Source organism: Ammospiza caudacuta, chromosome 6 (genome assembly GCF_027887145.1).
Source record: "Ammospiza caudacuta isolate bAmmCau1 chromosome 6, bAmmCau1.pri, whole genome shotgun sequence".
NCBI classification, from domain to species: Eukaryota; Metazoa; Chordata; class Aves; order Passeriformes; family Passerellidae; genus Ammospiza; species Ammospiza caudacuta.
In genome coordinates, this window is record NC_080598.1 from 18,017,014 (window position 1) to 18,025,239 (window position 8,226).

Genomic DNA, 8,226 nt, shown 5'->3' on the forward strand with positions numbered 1-8,226 from the left:
CTTCTCTAGTCATTAAAAGTTATTTCAAGTAGCTGTCTTGGGTTCTTCTAGGACAATTTTCAGATTCATGCTTTAATCAAGGCAATGAAAATTTTTAGTCCAGGGCTAAGTGTGAACAAACACGGTTGCACCCCACCAAGCAGTTACCTGTGTCACACTGTGACTGCCTGTGAGCACTCAGCATACCCCAAGGATAAACTCTGTCATGAGAGTGAAGAAACAGGCCCTGTGGACCACCCATCAAATAGGACTCCACTGATGAAAATATTGACTTATTCATGAAAAAATCCCCACATGAACAAAAAAAAGTAGATCTGGCAGAAAGTGAGGATTATGATACTGAATAACACCAGCTGGTGAAATAGCTGTATTTGCAAAGTATTCTCCCAGTCAGAGAAGAAAGAAGATTAAGAATGGGTAAAAAACCAAACCAAAACTAACAACAACAAAAAAACCCAAAACAACAGAACAGAACAAAACTAACCAAAAAAAAAAAAAAAAAAAAAAACCAAACCAAAAAAACCCAACCCAAACCAACAAAAAAAAAAAAAAACCCAAAAAACCCCACAATAACAAAAAAGCCAAACCCCCAAACCAATTAGTTATTTTACTTATTCAATATTTAAGTTAACAAAAGTATCTTTAAAGTGCCTGTTGTCAAAAATCCCAAAAGATAAGTGCATGGGAAATAGACAAAAATTACCCCTCTGTAATAGGTGTTCATATTGTTTTATGAGAATTAACTCCTTTCCAAAGATGCTAAAAAGAAGGCAATGGGGAAAAAAAATATCACCATTGCAGTAAATGTGGAAAACACGGTATTTAAACACTGAACAGCAGGCATGTGTCCGGATATTATAGAGTTAATAAGAACGCAAACAACTCCTGTAGGAGACTGCAGAGCAGCAAGGGCTTTCCTCCGTGACAGGATTAGGCTGATTTTAGATCACGGGAGAAACATGAGACGTCGGGAAGAGCATCCCAGGCGCAAACAGGAACTGAGAGACAGCGGCTTCAGTTCCGCAGCCGTTTCCAACAGGTCCATCCTTCAGCGTGGACAAGCGCTGTGCCCTGGAACTGCACTGAACCCATCCCCTGACTGCATTTCACCCGAGCTCCCAGCTCAGACCAGCTGGAACGGAATCTCCGAGAAATGGCTGTGGCAGGAGCACGGAGAGCCACGGTCAGCGCTGCCGAGCAGCTGAGTGCCTCCGTCCAGACAGAGCCATGCGTACGGGCCGGCTGTGCAGCTGCTCGGGCAAGGTGTCCCCCTCTGTGCCCATCTCACAGGGCAGCCAGCACTGCCATAAGGATGCCGTGCAGCGTCACTGCCGGCTCACAGAACCGGCAGAGGGAGAAATCAGAGATTAGAACGAAGGCAAGCCTGGAAGTGCCGCAGTCGCAGCGGGCAGACGGAGGCTCCGTCCCGCGGGAGCCGCCGGTGGGCCGGGGCCGCTGCCCGTGCCTGGCGCTCCCGGCCGGGCTGGGGACAGCAGGTGGCGGCCGCGTCCTTGGTACGGCGGCAGCGGGAGCCCGAACTCCGCGGGGATGCTGCACAAAGGCGCGCTCAGAGCAGCATCTGTGACCTCTGCCGCTGCCAGCCGCGGCTGCTCACGCTGGCTGCTTCTCAGCCGCTTCCGAACGGCGCTCAAAGGCTCCGCAGAGCCCGCCCCCGCAGCCTTCCAGGGGCAGAGCTTCCCGCAGAACGCTGCTGAGAGATAAGTCAACAACAAAAAGAGCATCTCAAAGGTTTATCTATTTTATTCCAAGCTCTTCATAATCATACATGCCTGCAAAGCTGAGAAATGTGTTTGCCACATGCAGTTGCAGATGGTTGTGGCATCTGAAGCAGATCAAATGGATGGTACATTTTTTCATATTGCTCGGAAGCCAAAATATCTTCTTTTCAAATGCACAGAGAATTATTTGGATTTATTTCCCAAATGAGAGCCTGATTTAAGGATCTACTTCATTTTTGGGGAAGGGCTATGTAATTTCTAAAAGTTCTGCTCCTAGATGTTTTTTACAGATCTCTACTATATTACACATGTAAATAAAAATATAGAAAGCTGCCAAATGAAAGCAACCTAAAATGAGGTGTTTCTTGAAATTGTGTTCCACTACTTATTGCACCTCTTCATCTCATCCTCTCGCTGCCTTGAAGAAACTCATGCCCTCATCGCCAAATACCCCCACCCTCCAAGACTGACAAATGTTATCTCTTTCATGTATTGTAATGGAATGTGCTCCAGAATCAAAGGCACAAAACCTCCCTTGGAAATCAGTGTTAACCTGAGTGTTTTCTTTGCTCATGTTCATCAACACCAGATAGAAGGGGAAGTTTATTTTATTTTAATGTGATTTCACACCTAACTTTCTCTCATAAACTGTTTTCGCTCCTTCTTTTGCATGTATGAGACTGGAGATGGTTGTGGCCATGCAGCCTTCATGGTGCAACTCAGAAAAAATAGACTTACAAACGCTCTGGAAAGGAGATATGATCAAATAAAATGCAACTGGAAAAAAAAAATTTGGATATTTAGTGACTACAAGAAAATGGACCAGGATTACATGAGGTGCAGTGCAAAGGACCAAAACTAACCTCACAGATGCTGCAAAAGCAGGGGAAAAAATAAAGGAGGAAGACACAACTTTGAGGGGAAGATATGAGAGACATGGCATGGATACTGAAAGGAAAAAAAAAAATCTTGGCCATAGTGAAAGCCATCCAAAGGCATGGGATGCCATGAAGTGCAGGGACATGGACCAAAGCTTGCCAAAATTGATCCCCATTGAAATCGTAAGATTTTGTTTCCCTTCCCAAAAGGAACAGAAATTTCCTTTTCATTTCCTCAATTTGCCAAGGGAGTCCCAGCACAGGCAGTGCCCTCAGTGACTGTGTCCAGCTCCTGAACATGGCACACAGACTGGACACTGATAACAGGGTCCACCAACTGTCCCAAACGAGGCCAAGTTAATGAAACGGAGGCATCCAGGAGGCATCCAGGAGCAGCAGGAGAACATCGGCACCAGTGGCAAGGCTTGGCACGAAGCTCCATGGTCCACTCAGGAGATGGGGCCGAGGGCAAAGCTGTGGCACAAGTCAGGGGCTCACCTGGGAGCCATGGCTAGACACGTGCTAGCTCCAGTGTGGATGTAGGAGTCAGGACTGGGCAAAAACTGCCTCCAGCATCGGTCTGCAATCTACCCAGGAGGCAGCTCTTGGTTTTCCACCCCTGGTGCCTTCAGAAGCTCCACATGCCGTTCCTTTGCCCCTTCATGTCGTTCCGTAACGATTTCACACTTTTACACCGCCGTTCACACCCCATTCATACCGAGCTAATGTTTGCATGTCAGATCCCCGCGGCTGTAGTGCCACGCCAGAGGAGGACTCTTTACCTGGCCAGGCTGTAAACAGTTCAGTGCAAACTGCTTCAGTGTCTTCAGGAAGGTCACCAAGAGCTGGTGCAGACGGAAAGCAGCAGTGTAAGATGCTACCTGTGGGAAGCAGATTTTAGCAAACAGGCTGCTGCCTCCTACGTGAGCTCTGTGTTTTGAGCGAAGCCCCCATATTGAGCACTTCACAGCAGCATAATCTCACACACAATTTTCTCAGCAAGGTTCTCTGCAGGCATGAGCTGTATTTACCATGCAGCTGGCATAGTCAAACATTGAGAGCTTTATATTTGAACCAATAAAAGAGATTCCTGATTATAATTTCCTGGTAAGTCTGGCTTTGTGCAGTGTGCTTAGTCTCAGTGCAGGGATTGTGAACTTGGAAATAAAGAACATAAGGTCATTTGGAGCAAAATAGGTTCAGTTAAGCAAATACAAGGGTATTTTCATTCCAATACACTCTCAGCAAATAATTTGGTTTCATATATTTAAGTTTTATGCATTTTCTTGTTAGCTAAACTTATTTAACCTCTATTCTGCAGGTGCATCTCAGATTTCCTAGAAAGATGTTGTAATTTGTGGAGCATATTGTATAATTTGGTATAACTTTGAGAAATAAAAACATGTGGCATTGTAATGAATGATATTATAATTTCTGACCTTCCTTCAGAAAACCTATCTTATTAACAGTGCTACATTGAAATAGACCACCATTTTATCCCTGGCACAAAAATATAAGGGAAAAGCAATCCATTTTGTCAGAGCATACCTTGGTAAATCCAATTCCATTCCACTAAATGAACAGTGCAAAGAGGATTGGAACTTACCAGGAAGCACTGAAGGTCAGATTTGTAGCAAGCATAAATCAACATTCTTGCATGGCTTAAGCGGATTTGTGCCCATATATACCAGTCAAGAATCTGGCTCATTAACGACTGGATGAATTACAAATAGAGCATCAAGCAGGAGTTTGAGTCTTAACACCTATTTCCTTGACTTGTTAGCTTAAATCAGATTCTAAATATTCTGAAGACTTTTTGTTCACCGTAGCTGAGGAGCAAGCTAGTGTGGAATTTGGTTAAAGTCCCTCTCTTGAAAGCCATCTTTTCAAGCAAGGTCTGTGCAGTGCTTCTTAACAGCTTGAGCACAATGAATTATTGCCAGCCTGTTCAATCCATACATTTCAGATTTTGAAATGTAGCCTTTAGGACAACTTAAATAACACAAAACCAGTTGATTGACTGCCTAAGGTTGTGATGATTTGGTGATGCCCAGCAGGAGATGATTTGGTGTTGCAGACTCACTCCCTTTTGAAGCACTCTGCTCCAGGTAGTGCTCTGTGAATGCTTAAAGAGCTGCAGCACACAGGAATTGAGCAGAGGAGTACAAGGAGGAGCAAGCCCATGCCAGGATTTGTGCAGAATTGCAGGAGACTGAAAAATAATCTCAGAGGGTTTTACATTCGACACGGCTGTGCCAAGCTTTTCTTGGAGCAGGCATCCCACAAGCCTTTCTGGATGGCCTAAGCCAGCACAGCTGCTGGGAGAAGAAACCTCTGCTCAGCCTGTATCTCTAGCTTATTTTTACTGGCATCAGGATTTGTAGAATTGCACAATAAAGCTGACCAGGAACCGTCCAGCTGGAAACAAACCTAACAACAAGTCCGTTCCCCCGAGGCCACAGCTTTCAGCAGTGCAGCCAGACTTGTTCATTGAACTCTGCTCTCCCAGGGGGCTGCAGAAGGAGGTTAAGGTCACTGCTTTGCAGAAGGACACCTACCTGCCATTTTCACTGTCAGACAGGCTCAAGTGCAGCTGGGACAGTGCATTCCAGGCCTGGCACACTTCCTTGGCCCGCAGTAGGGTGTGAGGGAGGGGGGAGAGGGACAAGCAAGAGAGAAACCTGGACCATAGGGAATGTCTCTGCTGATCAAAGATAGAGGAGATCATTGAGCATTTCACCTTTGGGATCTTTGCCAGGCCACAGCAAAGTCAGACTTGGTTTGCGAAACCCAAAATGTGCTCACAGATTTTTTCCCTGGGGTATCAACTGATGAATAATGAATGCTTTTATGCTGTGCCATTCTCTCAGTTTCTGTCGTTGTTACTAAAGTTGTCTGACTTAGACAAGTTTTGTTCTGTCACCTTGGTGTCTGTAGCCAGATCCTCTAGGAAAGTCAAACTCCTGGATATCATTCACTGCCACAGGAAGTGAAAAATCAGAGTGTTTACTGAATGTTGCTAAAAGTGAAGAAAACCTCTGAAAAGAAACACCATTATTGATCAAAAAGGTAATTTTAACTCAGAAAAGTGCTTCAAAAGTGCATTTGAAAGAACACGCATATTTAGGAGTAGAATAGCCTGGTTGCGAGATTGTGCTATTTTATCTCAGAAACTTCAAGGCAGGTCTGTGGCTTGAAGGGAAACTGTGTGGAGAAGCAGCAGCCACTGCAACCAGCTGTGTTGATAAGCAAGTAGGAACTCCCTCATGGCACCCCTTGCCCACCTGATCTTTTAGATGAATCAAAGAGCAGAGGCCACTTCCACTTCCAGATGTAAAATCTCTCTTTCCCACAACCATAGGAGTTTTAGTCTTCACGTGTGTCTTGGCTAAATGCTCTTACTAATTCTGTTCCACTTGTATAAATTCCCTGGTGTTTTCAGTTCAGATAGTTAAATAAACCATAGTTTCCTGCCTGAAATGTCAACTATTGTGGCCCAGGGTTCCCTAAGGGTCTTGCTGCCTTTAGATTAGCTGCTTCACAATCTGAGCACATTCACCTCCTTCTTTAAAGCATTTTCACTGCTTGCTATTAACATGAGGACTTCCCCCACGCAGGAAATCCAAGTTTTAAAAGTAAAGATAATAGAGAAGTTGTTCTCTTCAGCATCAAAGGGATTACAGGAAGCAGTGTAACTATGGCACTGAATTGTAGATCCAGCAAGATCCAGTTCATGTCACTCAGAGGAGACATCCATTGGGATGAAGGAGGCATTTCAAATGGCTGAGGGACATTGCAAAGTTATGAGTCAAGATTTGTACTCTGTCTCGGAAGTTGGAAGCCTCCACCATGTTACGTCATTGATTTTGGCCTGTGTTCCCAGGCTGCCTCCCTATATGGGTTTTTGGACTTTTGCTTTTTGGTAAACAACTCCAAAACCTTCTGAAGATCCTTGGACTTTCCTCTAGAGGTGAAGAGGTCAGACTCCTTTATCAGGCAAACTGCTGACCCAACAACAAGGTGCAAAGAGTGCAGATTTTGAAGCTGTAGTTACATTTTTAACTCTTTCCTGAGAACTAGCACACTAAAGGTGGGGATGCGTACCCTCCTTCCTGGTAAGGAACAGCCAAGGTAACTGTCTGTCCTATTCATTGCAAATACTGCTCAGCACTCAAATAAATAAATGCAGCTTTCTACCAAAGTGCTCCTGAAGCTGCTGAGCAGTGGAGCAAAGGAACTGATACGTTTTTGGTCGAGTGCTAGAGAAATGCAGTGTCTGACACAGACTTTTCACTCTCAATGCAGCTCCCAATGTGGTTGTTCAGTAGCTCAGAGCTCAGCCAGGCTGCAGGTGTCCTCTCTCCCCACCTCTGTTTGGGTCCACACAGCCTGAGCCTGGGAGTAAAGGCCACAGAGCTGCTGGCATTTGCCAAGAGAGATGCTGTTTTGAAATATGACACAGGCAGCAGCATTAATGCAAACACTGATGGTGGTTCTTACGTAATGCAATATTTATGCTGCATGCCAGAAGAAACAGTACCTCCTTCTTACTCAGGAGAATGAGTGACTCTTGGGCATTTTTCCAAATGCTCACATATGTGAAGGTTCCAGGCAATGGCTGTCCTGTGGAGGGGTCTGCAAAGTGCTTGGGGCCCTGGCTACAAAGCTGGGCAGCTCCCCATCCAGCTGTGTGGTAGGATAAGAAGGTCTCACCTTCAGAGAAATCACCAGGCCTGGATGTTGCCAGAATGGCCCCTGCCTGCTCCTCAAACCCAGGTCCTTTCTTGAACGGGTTCACAAGATGTTCAGAATTAAAAGTCATATCCCAAGGTCCTTAGTGAGACAAAGCTCCTGGCCAGGTGTGTGTTTCACGACCTAGACCACACTGGGTAACCACTTTGTAATGGGAGACCTCCCCAATTTCTGCAGAGTTACCTGAACAATACCTGACTGAAATACTGCCAGGTGCAAAAAGATGACCTTCCTGATGCCTGCTCAGTATAAACTCTTGTCACAAAGTTTTCCCAAAGCCCACACAAAAGAGCAAGCCACTGGATCTTCTAACTTTTGCTTTTTGAATCTAAACCAGTGAGAAGCTCCTGGTGTGCAGAGCAGAAGATCCTCACAGGGCTGGGGAGCTCTGGGGCCCGGCCATGCCTTCTCCTGCACTGCTCAGAAGGGAACTGCTTCTCTTTCTTTGCTGGTTTTCTTTGCAGTTTTCTTTACCTCACCCTAGTTGTCTTCAATTTTATGTCATCTTCTGGCAGTTGTGAGCTGCTGTGATATTAAAGAAAACACATTTCAGTAACAGCATCAACTTTCTTTCCAAGCCTGAGTGTTAAAGATTTCCTGCTTCTTGAATCTTCCATGTCAAAAAACTCCCACCAAAATATGCTTAGAAGCCTTATCACTTTTGTTCGTAGAGAAAAAGATTTGAGGTCTTACACAGCTGTATAAATTAACATTATAGAATACAAACTTGGTCTTAGTTCTACTGGCATTGAAATTCAAGTCTGTATCACCTGGGAAACATGACTTGAGAAGTACCTGTAAGTACTCAGGGAAAATATTTATTTTTATTTGGATAAAAGGAAAATTTTACCACCTGG